Below are 14602 nucleotides of genomic sequence, written 5' to 3'. Positions count from 1 at the left end.
TCGATATCACTAATCATTAGAGAAACGCAAATCAAAACTACAATGAGGTATCACCTCACACCTGTCAGAATGGCCATCATCAAACAATCTACAAACAATAAATGCTGGAGAGGGTGTGGAGAAAAGGGAACCCTCTTAAACTGTTGGTGGGAATGTAAATTGATACAGCCACTATGGAGAACAGTATGGAGGTTCCTTAAAAACCTAAAAATAGAACTACCATATGACCCAGCAATCCCACTACTGGGCATATACTCTGGGCTTTAAGTTTTTATGGGCTACCAGGGAATGTTTCTCAGAGAAAATGCCTTTGAGCTGATGTCTGAAAGATAAATTAAGACTTGACTGGTAAAGTTTGAGGGGAGAGGGAGAAGGAACCAGGGCAGGGGAATAGGATTTATCAAGATCCAAAAGCAAGAGACACCACGGAGACTTAAAGACCCTGGAAAGAGTTTGGTGTGACAGTAGGACAGAGTTGTGTGGGGAGGGGTTGGAGGTGAAGAGTCATGGAAGCCGTGGTAAGTTTTAACTTTGTCTTAAGAATACTGGGAAAACTTACAACTGGTTGAACTGGAGAATGGCACAAATTGGGGAATTGGCATTTACAGAAGACTGTGGGGATTAAGAATGGATCCAAATTGAGGCGTTTTCAGTGCTCTAGGTGAATGATGGTGATGGCATGGATTAAGGATGGTGGCAGTCATGCTGGAGAGTTGAACAAAATTGAAACATAATTCTTCTATTCACTATGGACCTTGTGCTTGATTAAGGAGTGAGAGAGAAGTCACAGATGGCCCCCATGTTTCTGACTTGGGTAATAGTGCTACCATTCAGCGACATAAAAACGCTGGAGATACAGGATTGAGAAGATGATGGATTTAATTTCTGAAATGTTGAGTTCAAGGTTCTTAGATGCCTCTAACCAGGGCTATCCAGTCCGAAGTTGGCTATGTGGCTCCAGTTGTCTGCAAATAGGTCTGACTTAGAAATAAGATTTGGGAGACATTTCACAAAGCTGCTGAACAAAATCCACATTTTCTCTTTCATCATGGGGACATAAGTGGACCATATTTCCTTGTATCCTTTGCAGTTGGATGCTGCTGTGTGACTAAATCTGGCCAGTGGAATATGAGAAGAAAAATACTTCACCTATGAACTAGACCTATAAAAACTTCTCACATGCTCTGGTCCATGGTCTTTTTCCCATGCTCGTTTTCTTTTTAGCAGATGCTGGAGATGGCAGGACCTCTGTCAGCCTGCGTTACTAAACAAATGAGGAGGGGTCCTTCTGCTAAACTTTTCACTGACCCATTCCTGCTACAGGAGAAACATCTAACCTGTATTATGACTGAGGAATCATATATTTAGGGGGTGAGTTTGTTACAGCAACAAAGTTGCCATAACTAATTCAGGAACCTTCTGATGCGTAAAGAAAAAATGACCTGAGGTCTCAGATGAGATTGTACAGGGAGAGGGTTGTCTTAGTTTCTGATTGCTGCTGTAACAAATTATCACAAACTCAGCAGCTTGAAACAGCACAAATGTATTCTAGTTCTGGAAGTCAGAAGTTTGTAGTAGGTCTTAGAGTGTCAAGGTGTCTGCAAAGCTGCGTCCCTTCTGGAGGCTCTGGAAGAGAATATATGTCCTTACCTTTTCCAGCTTCCAGAGGTACAACCTATGCGTCCATCACCACATCTCCTTCACTGACTCTCCAGCCTTCCTGTTTTCCTCATAAGGACTCTTGTGATTACAATGGCTCACTTTCCATCTCAAAGTCCTTATGTTAATCATATCTGCACAGTCCCTTTTGCCATGTAAGGTAACATAGTCACAGGTTCTGGCAGTTAGGATGTGGACATCCCTGGGGAGAGGGCTATTATTCTGCCTACTGCAAGGTATGGAATGGCAGAGGAAAAGCATCAAGACTACACTTTGAGTAGCATCAAGTTAAAAGGTATGGGCTGAGGAAGAGGAGACAGCAAGGTAACCATGAATGAACATATACAGACACGGGGGGGAACCACGCAGTGCTGTGACATGGAAAATATGAAAGGAAGTACTTTAAGAAGGAGGGAGGTTGGGATTGACATATATACACTACTATGTATGAAATACATAACTAATGAGAACCTGCTGTATAGCTCAGGGAACTCTACTCAATGCTCTGTGGTGACCTAAATGGGAAGGAAATCTAAAAAAGAGGGGATATATGTATTCTTATAACTAATTCACTTTGCTGCACAGCAGAAACTAACACAACATTGTAAAGCAACTATACTCCAATAAAAATTAATAAAAAAAAAAAGAAGGAGGGAGCAATCAGTTGTGTTTTTATCAGTGAGAGATCCAGGAAGATAAAGACTTACAAAAGTTCTTTGAAGTTAGCTACAAGGAAATCGTTAGTGGCCTTTTAAAAATCTGCTCTGTGGGGCTTCCCTCGTGGCATAGTGGTTAAGAATCCACCTGCCAATGCAGGGGACACAGGTTCGAGCCCTGGTCCAGGAAGATCCCACATGCCGCGGAGCAACTAAACCCGTGAGCCACAACTACTGAGCCTGTGCTCTAGAGCCCGTGTGCCACAGCTACTGATGACCACGCACCTAGAGCTTGTGCTCTGCGATAATAGAAGCCACAGCAATGGGAAGCCCGCACACCGCAACGAAGGGTAGCCCCCGCTCGCCGCAACTAGAGAAAGCCCGTGCACAGCAACAAAGACCCAACACAGCCAAAATAAATAATAATAATTAATTAATTTTAAAAAATGCTCTGAGTGGAGCAGAAAGAATGGAGCACCAAGTTGAGTCATCGTTGGGCAGGGGTGCTGTGGATATATCAGTAGACAGTTCTTTCAAAAAGATGGACTCTAAGTAGGGAAAAAAAAAAAACAACTAAGGAGAGAGCAGTGAGCAGAAATTAGAAACAAGGGAGTGTTCCCCCCACCACTGGGAATATATATGTACATTTAAATTGCCTGTGAAGAGGGAAGTATTAAATATACAGAGTGAGATGGAATAATCAGAGTTAAGCCCCTAAGAGAAAGGAAGAGAATCTCTTTCATTTTAACAGGGGAAAGAAGAAAAAGAAAGGGATATATATAAGTAAATTGAAGGAATTACTGTTTAATTACGTACTTGTTTTCTCTGTGAAACAGAAGACAAGATTAGAGGTTGATGGGGAAGAGGGGAGCTGGGGAGGGAGGGGTCATACCTTTGAGAGATGTAGGTATTGTCTGAAATGCCGCATGGAATAGGAGCATGTTGACCAGGAAAAATATAATATAATATAATATATATAAATATAATACATATTTTTTTATCAGGGAGCTATAGGTGCCCCGTCAAGATTAGAGACACAAAGCTGTGGTGGACCAGTCCTGACTATTGTGTGACTTTTCCCTTGAAATGTCAATGAGTTGAACGCAAAGTAGAGAGGGTAGCAATTACCTTTAGTAAGGTTTAAGGAGTTTTCTTCCATCTGATGTGATGGGGAAACAACAGAACAAGAGGTTTCAGAATAATGGTAAACCAAGGGATGAAGAGATGGCATGGGTAAGGAGCTAAGTGAAGAGAAGAGGGACCTAATGGGAAAAGGGACAAGGGACTCCAAATGAAGATACAGAAAAGTCAAAGAACTGGTGTGTTGGGATCAATAATGTGAAAGAGAGAGAGAGAGTGAGGGGGCGGTGTCTGGAACACATGGTTAAGAATGAATGTGATGCTTTATTTGAGTGGCAGTGCGATCTGGCTGTGACGCGGTCTAGGGTGTGGCCATGGAGTGGGGCCTGAGAGGGGGAATGATGTCCTTGAAGGTGAGGCAGGCAAGGGAGCACCAGGCGAGGTTGTCATACTGAGTCACCTAGAATGACGTCAGGCTGAGGGTGGAGAAGATGACTGTTGGCGAGGTGTCGAGGTCTTCCAAGGATTTACTGACCATATCGTCAACAAACAGGCAAGGAGAAAAAACTCCAAAGTTGCCCACAGAGGCAAAACACATTTAAGCAATTATCTGAATAAGTCAATTAAAAATCCTTCTTACGGCTTTTTAGGAAGAGGAGACTTTGCCTGTATTAGCCTAAATGAATTCACCTGACAAGTTACAATATCCCCCCCCCCCCATCATTTTTCCTGTCTGAATAGCTAGGAACTCACTCTGGTCCCATCTGGCCCTCAGGCCTGAGAATGGATTAACACTGGACCTACTGCCAATGAAAGCACACAACAGCATGCTGGCAACTCTATCCTTCTGTTAGATTAGTCAAGTCACAAAGAGAGGGTGTGGTGGAGAGTTTGGATTGCAGAAGGTGCAACGACACTGAGAGTATCCCTGCCCTAATCTGTGTTTTTCCCTCTGAGCTGCAAAGGAATTGCTTGCTCACACCGGTTCCCCAGGCCCATGATTCAGCCTTGTCATAAGAGTATTTTTAAAAAGAGCTATAAGACCTTGCACTGTTTAATGTATTCTGTAATGCAGGACCAACTGTCACCTTCCTTACCCTCCAGGAGTGAACAATTGTGTGCCTATTTTTAGTTGCCTAAAATCACAGATTAAACCATTTACACTTCTACTTGATATGAGTGATGTGCAAGCAAATTAGTGCCTTTCAGTGATGATAAACAGGGATTCTTAAGAAAAGGCCCATCAAGAATATCACCATCTGTCTTCTTCCAATTCAGGAAACTATAGCATACACTTACTGACCGCTTGCCATGTACCCAGAACTGAAGCAAACACAAAAAGAAGGTACACACACATGCTTGCTGAGCACTCTTATAGGCTTGTTTGGAACATACATAACATTCATAAAACATAAGACTTTAATCAACTACCCAAATCATCTGAAATAAATAAATGGCATTTATTATAGGATGGATGAGCTCTGTTCTCTTGAAGATGAGTGAAGTATGGTTCCTGTTCTTGTGTAGCTCACAGGGTATGGGATGTGTTGGGATGAGGGAAAGCAGCATGTACACAGGGAAACCACAGAACCACAGAATGTTTCTAGATGCCGTATGAGAGACTTGGGAGGCAGAAGAGAGGAGTCGCTACAGGAAAACTTAGGAACATTCTCTCAGGCGAGATGAAATTGGAACCAGGTCTGGAAGGCACCGCAGAAATTTGCTGGAGTAGGGGGGTGGCGAAGGAAAGGTGAGAGACCAGCCCTCCAGGTTTGAGCCTTCTCAGTAGCTTTCTCTGAGTAACATCACTCTAATGGGTCCCTTGCTCACTAATCCACAGTTTATTAACTACTTTTGGAACTAGAAAGAAGAAATGTTAGGGATTCCATGATTCAGAAATTCAGTTGTGAACACTGAAATCCAGAATTTTATAAGTCCTTATCAGAGCTCATACAGCTCATCAGGGGACAAACTGGGACTAGACAAATCAATAAATGTCTGCGGAATAAATGACCACACAGGCTAACCAGTGCTGGTACAAAATCTGTAGAAGAAGAGAATAAAAAAGGCAATAAAGGCAAAAGTTCAACATTGAACAGTATTTCTAAAGGTTATGACAATGCTTATTTTTGTTGCTCTTAGGATTCTGCTCAATGCCATTCAATGCCACAGTAATTAAACTAGACATAACTTGGTTAAAGGAGAGTCTATTGTCCTCTTTCCTTGCATAAATATTCTGTGCTTGCTTATGATATTTTTGAAATTGCAACTGAGTCTTTTAACTTGGGTGGGGACCCCAGGCCCACAGTGAGCAATTGTTTATTGGGAGGGACAGGCAAGGCAGACTCATGCTCCACAGTGAAACTTCCACTGCCTCAGAGGCTGACAATGAAGGTTTTACTTTTTTAGCTTATTGGACAAAGTGAGAACCAGATGTACCGGAACTTCACAGTAATGTTCCTGATGACCCAAATACTGCAGAATGGGAAGATCCAAGCCTAGCCTACTGTAAGCCAACAATAATCAAAATTGATGGGGCTCCACAGATGTTGTGCATAAATGTGGGTATTTAGAAGAGGTCAGAGTGACTTTCGGTTTCCGATCCGACATATCAAGAGCTTAGAAGTCACTCTTCCCTCCTAACCAGTAAAAAGCTGTATGAACTGAAAAACCAACAACTCTTCTTAGACATGTCAGACAAGTCAGGTCAAAGGGAAAACCACTGCCCCCAACATTGGAGAGACAGACAGATGGATACAGAGAATCACAACTTACTGGAACATAAATCCACAAGCAGAAACTTCCACGGTACCAGTGCCTGGGTAGGAAAACCTGAACTGTAATTGACAAATTGCTGGAGGCTCAGAGTGGACCAGTCTGAGAGTTAAAAATTCTCAGGGAGCCAAGTCACAGGGGATCCCCTGCACTTTTGTACAGACACCAAGCAGGGTAAGTGTTAAACAAAACAAAACAAAACAAAACTCTACACCTAGACATATATCATTTTCCAACTACAGAAAATCAAAGATAATTTTACCTCCAGAAGCTCTACCAGGTCCCCACAGTGAATACTGGAGGAAAATCCCCTCACGCTTCTGGAAGAGGAAGGAAAAAAGGAACTGTTTTGAAATATGTCAGAGCATTCTGTTCTTCTTAATAAGACCTGCCCTCAGGAGAAGCTATTTTTACCAGAGCCTAAATCTGATGGGGTTTTATCAGAGCCTAACCTACAAGGGGGAAGGGAAACATCTGAGTCCAGCTCCTCTATCCATCCTGCCCCACCTAAGGGAGGGTGATGGGACTGAGAAGCACTGGCAAAATCCACGGTCCAGGGATACAGGCTCAGCAAAAGACTGAGCCTTGATCATAGGACCACAGAACATTTTCTCTCCCTCACACACTAACACTACATTATAAAGCCCTGTTTATTGCAGTTCCTTTTACCCACTATATCTTGCCCACCTATCAACAAAAAAAAAATTATGAGGTATTTTAAAAGGCAAAGAACACAGTTGAAAGAGACTGAACGAGCATCAGAACCAGAGTCAGATATGGCAGAAATGTTGGAATTATCAGACCAGAATTTTAAAACACAAACTATGATTAATATGCTAAGGGGCTTTAATGGAAAAAGTAGACAACATGCAACAGATGCATAACGTAAGCAGAGAGATGGAAATTCTAAGAAAGAATTTAAAAGTAATGCTAGAGGGCTTCCCTGGTGGTGCAGTGGTTGAGACTCTGCCTGCCAATGCAGGGGACACGGGTTCGAGCCCTGGCCTGGGAAGATCCCACATGCCACGGAGCAACTAGGCCCGTGTGCCACAACTACTGAGCTTGCGCGTCTGGAGCCTGTGCTCCACAATAAGAGAGGCCGCAATAGTGAGAGGCCCACGTGCCGCGATGAAGAGTGGCCCCCACTTGCCACAACTAAAGAAAGCCCTCGCACAGAAATGAAGACCCAACACAGCCATAAATAAATAAATAAATAAAATTAAAAAAAAAAAAAAGTAATGCTAGAGGGCTTCCCTGGTGGTGCAGTGGTTAAGAATCTGCCTGCCAATGCAGGGGACACAGTTTCAAGCCCTGGTCCGGGAAGATTCCACATGCCACAGAGCAACTAAGCCCATGCGCCACAACTACTGAGTCTGCGCTCTAGAGCCCATAAACCACAACCACTGAAGCCCGCACGCCTAGAGCCTGTGCTCCGCAACAAGAGAAGCCACCGTGGTGAGAAGCCTGCATACCACAATGAAGAGTAGCCCCCGCTCGCCGCAACCAGAGAAAAGCCCACACGCAGCTATGAAGACCCAACGCAGCCAAGATAAATAAATAAATAAAATATAGTAATAAAATAAATAAATTTACTTTAAAAAATAATTTTAAAAAAGTAATACTAGAGATCAAAAATATTATAACAGAAATGAAGAATGCCTTTGATGAGCTCATTAGGGCACGACATGGCTGAGGAAAGGATCTCTGAGCTTGATGATATGACAATAGAAACTTCCCCAAAACTGAACAAGGAAAATACTGAAAAAAAAAAAAGAACAAAGCATCCAAGAACTGTGGGACAACTACAAAAGGTATAACATACATGTAATGGGAATTCTAGAAGAAGAAGAAACAGAGAAAGGAACAAAAGCAATATTGGAAGTAATAATGATTGAGAATTTTTCCAAATTAATGTCAAACACAAAACTATAGATCCAGGAAGCTCAGAGAACACCAAGCAGGATAAATGAAACAAATAAATCTACCCTAAGCATGTAATATTCAAGCTTTAGAATATCAAAGATAAAGACAAAAAAAAATTGAAAGAAAACAAGAGGAAAAAAATCTTACCTTTAGAAAAGCAAAGATAAGAATTGCACTTGATATCTCCTCAGAAACCATGCAGTCAAGAAGAGAGTGAAGTGAAATATTTGGTTCATTTAAAAAAAAACAAACCCCAAAAAACAAAAAATACAACAAGCTAGAATTCTGTACCCTGCAAAATTATACTTCAAAAGTGAAGAAGAAATAAAGACTTTCTCGGGAAAACAAAAATTGAGGGAATTTGTTGCCAGTAAACCTGCCTTGCAAAAATAATGTTAAAAGAAGTTCTTCAGAGAGAAGGAAAATGATATAAGCAAGAAACTTGGATCTACATAAAGAAAGAAAGAACATCAGGGAATAAATAAGCTAAGGTAAAATAAAAACTTATTTTCTTATTCTTAATTGATCTAACAGAAAATAGTTTACATGAAATAATAGCAAAAATGTATTTGATTAAGTATGCTTATGCATATGTATACACTTATGTGTAAGTGTAATGAATGACTGCAATGGTAAAAGGGATGGGAGGTATAGGAATTGGGAATATTGTTATTATAAGATATTTATACTGCTTGTGAGGTGGTTTACAGTTATTTTAAAGTGGACTTGGATTAGTTTTAAATGTGTATTGCAAACTTTAGAGCAATCAGCAAAATTTTTTTTAAGAAGAGGTATAATTGATATGCAAAGAAAGCACAGAAAATAGAGATTGGAGTGCGGGGGTGAGTGGGTGAATGGGAACTCTATACATTTTCCAGTCAATTTTGCTGTTAATTTTAAACTGCTCTAAAAAATATTTTATTAAAAAAAAAGAAGGGGTGGGTGACAGAATGTTTAATACTTGGGTTCTTAGAGAATGATATCTAATAATTTGACCAGGAATTTGGGTCAAGAAAAGATGGGCACTGGATCTAAAATGTTAAATTACCTGAAGATGGTTTGGAACTGGAATATTGGGAACTAATCTATTGATCTTCTTCTTGGAAATACTGATGTTGCCTTACAATTCTCATCATTAGTATATTTATCATAAAGTACAATAAATAAACCAGCCTTGGATTAGACATGCATTTTCAAATGTATAAATATCCATTTATCCAACCTGGATGTCAGGACTAGATGGAAACAGGTGTGGCATAAACCAAATGGATAGAAAAGGCAGAGATAGGACAGCTCTCTACTCTATGACACTAGTCTTGAACAGAAAGACGTGAGCTAGAGAGCACCATTCTCTGGGCTCTGAGAGATACCACAGTCTTAAAAATTAAATGCCCAAGACTCTTTTCAGAGTCATCCCTCATTATTTAAATAATTATAATCATGCTAAATTGTTATTATAATACTAACTGATATTTAAGTACTTGCCATATACCAGGCACTGGTCTAAATAAACACTTTACTATATTACAGATGAGGAAACTGTGACACAGAGGAAACTTCATCACAGATGGAGTGATATGCCCTAGGCCACAGAGCTAGCAAGTGACAGTGAGGATTCTAAGCCAGACTTGCATCCAGAGCCCATGCCCTGAAGCCTCATGCTCAGACCGCCTCTCACTATACAGAAAGAGTCCAGAGTCAGCCAGTTGGGCTCATGATCTGTGTGGCCTTGGTTACATTGTGTTGCTTTTCTGAGAGTGAGACCACTCACAGATACATCAAGCAGCCTCTGGTTGTTCTATCAGGGAAGATGACAGGCAGCAAGAAGCCTTGAATTCTTATCTTTGTTCACTTCGACTTACTTAACTCTTCCTAAATCCTAAATCCCTTTGGGAAGAAATAAAGTTAAGTTTGGGAACTGATTTCTGCATAAGGTCCTGAGGGTCCAAGGGATACACCATGACTCAACACATAGTAGGCAGTCAAGAAATGCTTGAATAAGTGACTGTATCAATGAACCAGTCAATTCAATTAAGTATCTAGATAACTATGGATTTAATGACCTCCTTATCTCATTTTACAACCATTCTCCCCTGCATCATCACCATATTACCTTTAACATATATTATCTCAAACTACTTGTGTTCAAACACTTCAATCAAGTTTAACGCTTTGCTGCATTCGTCAAAGCCTTCTTCCTTTGTGTTATGCTGTCATCGCTCAGGGTCTTAACTGTACCCAGAATGCCCTACTTTGCCAAAGCTGAACGTTCAAATCCAACTTATGGTTAAGATCCAACTCAAACACAGCTTATCTCTATTAGAGAAAAGTAATTCATCCCACCTCTGATACCCTACATTATCATTACTCTATACCGCATTCAGATCTGAATATGCCTTATCTCCCCACAGTAAGTTGTTTGACAAGAGAAGTCATTACTGCTTTATTTTCTCTGTCCCTCTTAGTGTTTTTTTGTGGTATAAGTGGCATCCAAAGAAGACAGTACTGGGTTTGAGTTGTTAGCATTTATGAGTAAACCCTATATTCTATACGTTATATTCCTTATCAACTTTTGATTTATAATTCATCTTTTATCAACAGAGTATTAGTTAACTCTTGACAGGAGTATTTCAAATTGTTTTGTGCTGTGTTCGTAATTGTATGTGCCTCTTGTGAATTAATTGCTTCAGTGATGAAATCTCTTTAAAATTTATTAGAAATGAGATCCATTTTGTTTTATTATCCTAGAAAATTTGGGGTTATTAATGAGAAAAATACATTTGTAAGTGTATATTAAAATGTACGTTTAGTACAAGATTTATTTTTAAATAAAAAATATGCATTAAATGCAAAATTTAAAATCATATTTACTGTGATTCTTTTATCAGAGAGAAGACTCAGTCAGTGTTGCCTGTAGACCTTTGAATTTTCTGAATTTAGTTCCTGGGACATATATATATCACATGTAAGGAAATCAGAAAAGAAACAGTCTATCCTGATTATTCAAAGAAACTCTGAAAGAAAATAGTAATGACTATGATACCTAAATGAATTTTTCAAAATAAGTTCCCATTATTACACTATTCTATTTTGCAATAGAACTATACTTATAATATATTTATATCTGAGAATACTTTTGAACTATATGTAGCATTTTACTTTTTGACAAGATATTATTGTTGTAATCCATATTGTAATGAATTGTTTCCTTTTTAAAACTGCATTTAAAAACAGAAATATATACATATAATATAACTGCAATGCTTATACGTACATAACACACATCATCCCATCCCAGAGGGCATTGCAGTCTCTACTCCTACATCTCTTTCAATCCTTTAGGAAGTTAATTTTTAAAAATCTTCATTTCTTCAGGTCTCTGAAATTCCTGGGAAACACGCTCCTTCACCTAAAGAGCTTCATATCTTCTCCTTACTATTCCGATCTCTCACATCTCCTCTGTGCTGCCTTTTGCAACAGAACATCTTAGGTTGGTCTCTTCTAATACCCCAACACAGAGATACGAACATATACAGTACGCACGTACGCACGTACGCACGCACACACGCACGCACGCACTCCATCCCCACCATGAACAGGTCCCAGAGAGCACTGTTCTCAGCTCTGAATTCCTCTGTAGTGAGAATCTGCCTGCATAACTTTTATCCTTTCCCTTTCTCCTCCATGGAGTGTTGGGTGTGGCGAGGGAGAAAAATGGAAAAGTCTACGTATACATGCATTATTAATATTTTTCCTGTTATATTTATCCAAACTAAAAAAAGAATAATAATAAATGACCTTTATAATGCCTTGTGTTAAACTAATGCCAGTAGGGTCTGTCAGTAGTACCAATTTTCCCTGCTGAATGTAAGGGATATATTATATTTTTAAGTCTTGGTAAACTATGTTGTTAATGTTTTAGAGCAGTTCTAGGTTTACAGAAATACTGAGAAGATAGTACAGAGAGTTCCCATATACCCTGCACTCAGTTTCCCTTATTATAAACATCTCACACTAGAATGACACCTTTGTTACAATTAATGACCCAAAATTGATACATTATTATTAACTAAAATCCACATTTTCTTTCAACGTCCTTAGAAAAGAAAACATAATGTCCGTTTTCTGTTCCAGGATCTCATCCAGGATACATTATTATATTTTGTTGCTATGTGTCCTAAGTCTTCTCTTCGCTGTAAGAGTTTCTCTGACTTAGCGTCTGATTATACTGACACTTTAAAAAAGTATCAGGCAGGTATTTCGAAGAACTTCCTTCAACTGAGATTTGTCTAATTTTTTTCATGGTTAAACTGGGACTGTGTGTTTGGGGAGAAAGAACGCAGAGGTAGTGTCATATTCGTCCCATCATATCAAGGGCACGTACTATCAACATTCCTTGTCACTGTTGATGCTGATTTGATCATCTGCCTGAGGTATTGCTTGTCAGGTTTCTCCACTGTGACGTTACTCTTCCCTCCCCCACTTTCCACAGGTGAACTTTTTGGATTAGATTTTCTTCAGTGCAAACATGCATTATATTGTAGGCTTCAGAGTATAAGATTAGTTGCTACTACTGAAAAAAAAATCCTTAGCTAAAGTGTTAAACAACAGGGAATTGACATAATTTTTCCCAATTACACTTTAGTTTGTTTGCCACAATTTTAGGGATAAATATGTATTTAACTCCATTTTCTGGAGAAAATAGTATACAGAGTCATTCTCGAGTAAGGTCAAGTCACTTTAGTGAAAGTTTATTAGATCATATATAGACTATTTCGTAACAGGAAAAAATCAGATTTCATTTGTAACAAAGCAAAGGGACTATATTTAACATATACACACATACATACGTGAAGTACACATAAGTAAAAGTAGAAAGAATCTATCTAAAACTTAAGGGAAAATCTGTGGTCATAACAGCTGGATAAAGGGTTTTTTTTTCCTATGATAAGATGATTTTTCATTATTATTATTATTACCATAAATGGTACTTATAACAAGAACCATTAAACTAAAACAAAATTAAATCGGGACTTCCCTGGTGACACAGTGGTTAAGAATCCGCCTGCCAATGCAGGGGACATGGGTTCGATCCCTCATCCGGGAAGATCCCACATGCCGCGGAGCAACGAAGCCCGTGCACCACAACTACTGAAGCCCGTGCACCCTAGAGCCCGTGCTCCACAACAAGAGAAGGCATCACAATAAGAAGCCCGCGCACTGCAATGAAGAGTAGCCCCCGCTCGCCACAACTAGAGAAAGCCTGCATGCAGCAACGAAGACCCAATGCAGCCAAAAACAACAACAATAAATTAAATAAATAAAATGAAATTAAACCAAAACTATGAAGATATGAAGAAACAACTCTGTATTCTTCCTCTCACAATTTCTCTTAACATCTTTTATGCTCTTTTCTTGCTTGCTTGTTTTTCAGTATGTCATGTTTAAGAAGACTTTTTTTTTAATATAAATTTCTTTATTTATTTTTGGTTGCATTGGGTCTTTGCTGCTGCCCGCGGGCTTTTCTCTAGTTGGGGCGAGCCGTGGCTACTCTTCGTTGCAGTGCATAGGCTTCTCATTGCGGTGGCTTCTCTTGTTGCAGAGCATGGGCTCTAGGCATGTGGGCTTCGGTAGTTGTGGCACGCGGGGCTCAGTAGTTGTGGCTCGCAGGCTCTAGAGCGCAGGCTCAGTAGTTGTGGCGCGTGGGCTCAGTTGCTCCACGTGGGCTCAGTTGCTCCGCGGCATGTGGGATCTTCCCGGACCAGGGCTCAAACTCGTGTCCCCTGCATTGGCAGGCGGATTTTTAACCACTGCGCCACCAGGGAAACCCAGAAGACGTTTTAAATGGTCGCGTCTTACAATGGATTTAAAAAGAGTTGGTGTCTTCAGTAAAGAGATCCCCAAAGTTGAAACATCTGTTTGCGTTAAAATTGAAATGAGGTTTTAGATTCTCTGTTATTTTATTTTCTACTAAGTTTTAAGTAATACACCATTAGCAAAACTCTCACATTGATGTGAAACCACAGAAGGATTAAGAAGCAACTTAGACGGGCAGGGTCCCAGAGCTCCAGACTGAAAGGTCAATAAAACATACTGGAATAAATCAGAAATATGGTGCCAGTTAATTCAGGTTTCCTCGTTCAACTTCTTAAATAACCAGAGAAATAAAAAGACATTGAATGGAAACAGATTTTTTTTTTAGGTCCTCACTGATACACCCTCTCTATAAAGAGCACCATAATCTCTGAAGTCAGCTTGCACGTAGTTCTACAAAGTTAGCCATCTCAGCAGAATTTCTGAAAGCTAATAATGTAAACCTAGTCACTTTGCTAAAAAGTTACTTGATTACCTAAATTTTAGGAGTTACAACGCCTCCCAAGAAGATGTACGATATGAGAAATAGCATGTAATAAAAATATGTAATAAATTCCTGATTTTGCTTTATTTATAAGATTTGTGAATTATTAAAGAGCATTAATACACATGAGGTGGAAAGACACTCCATGGTG

This window comes from Globicephala melas, chromosome 18, assembly GCF_963455315.2.
Source record: "Globicephala melas chromosome 18, mGloMel1.2, whole genome shotgun sequence".
Lineage (NCBI taxonomy): Eukaryota > Metazoa > Chordata > Mammalia > Artiodactyla > Delphinidae > Globicephala > Globicephala melas.
This window is presented reverse-complemented; position numbering follows the sequence as displayed.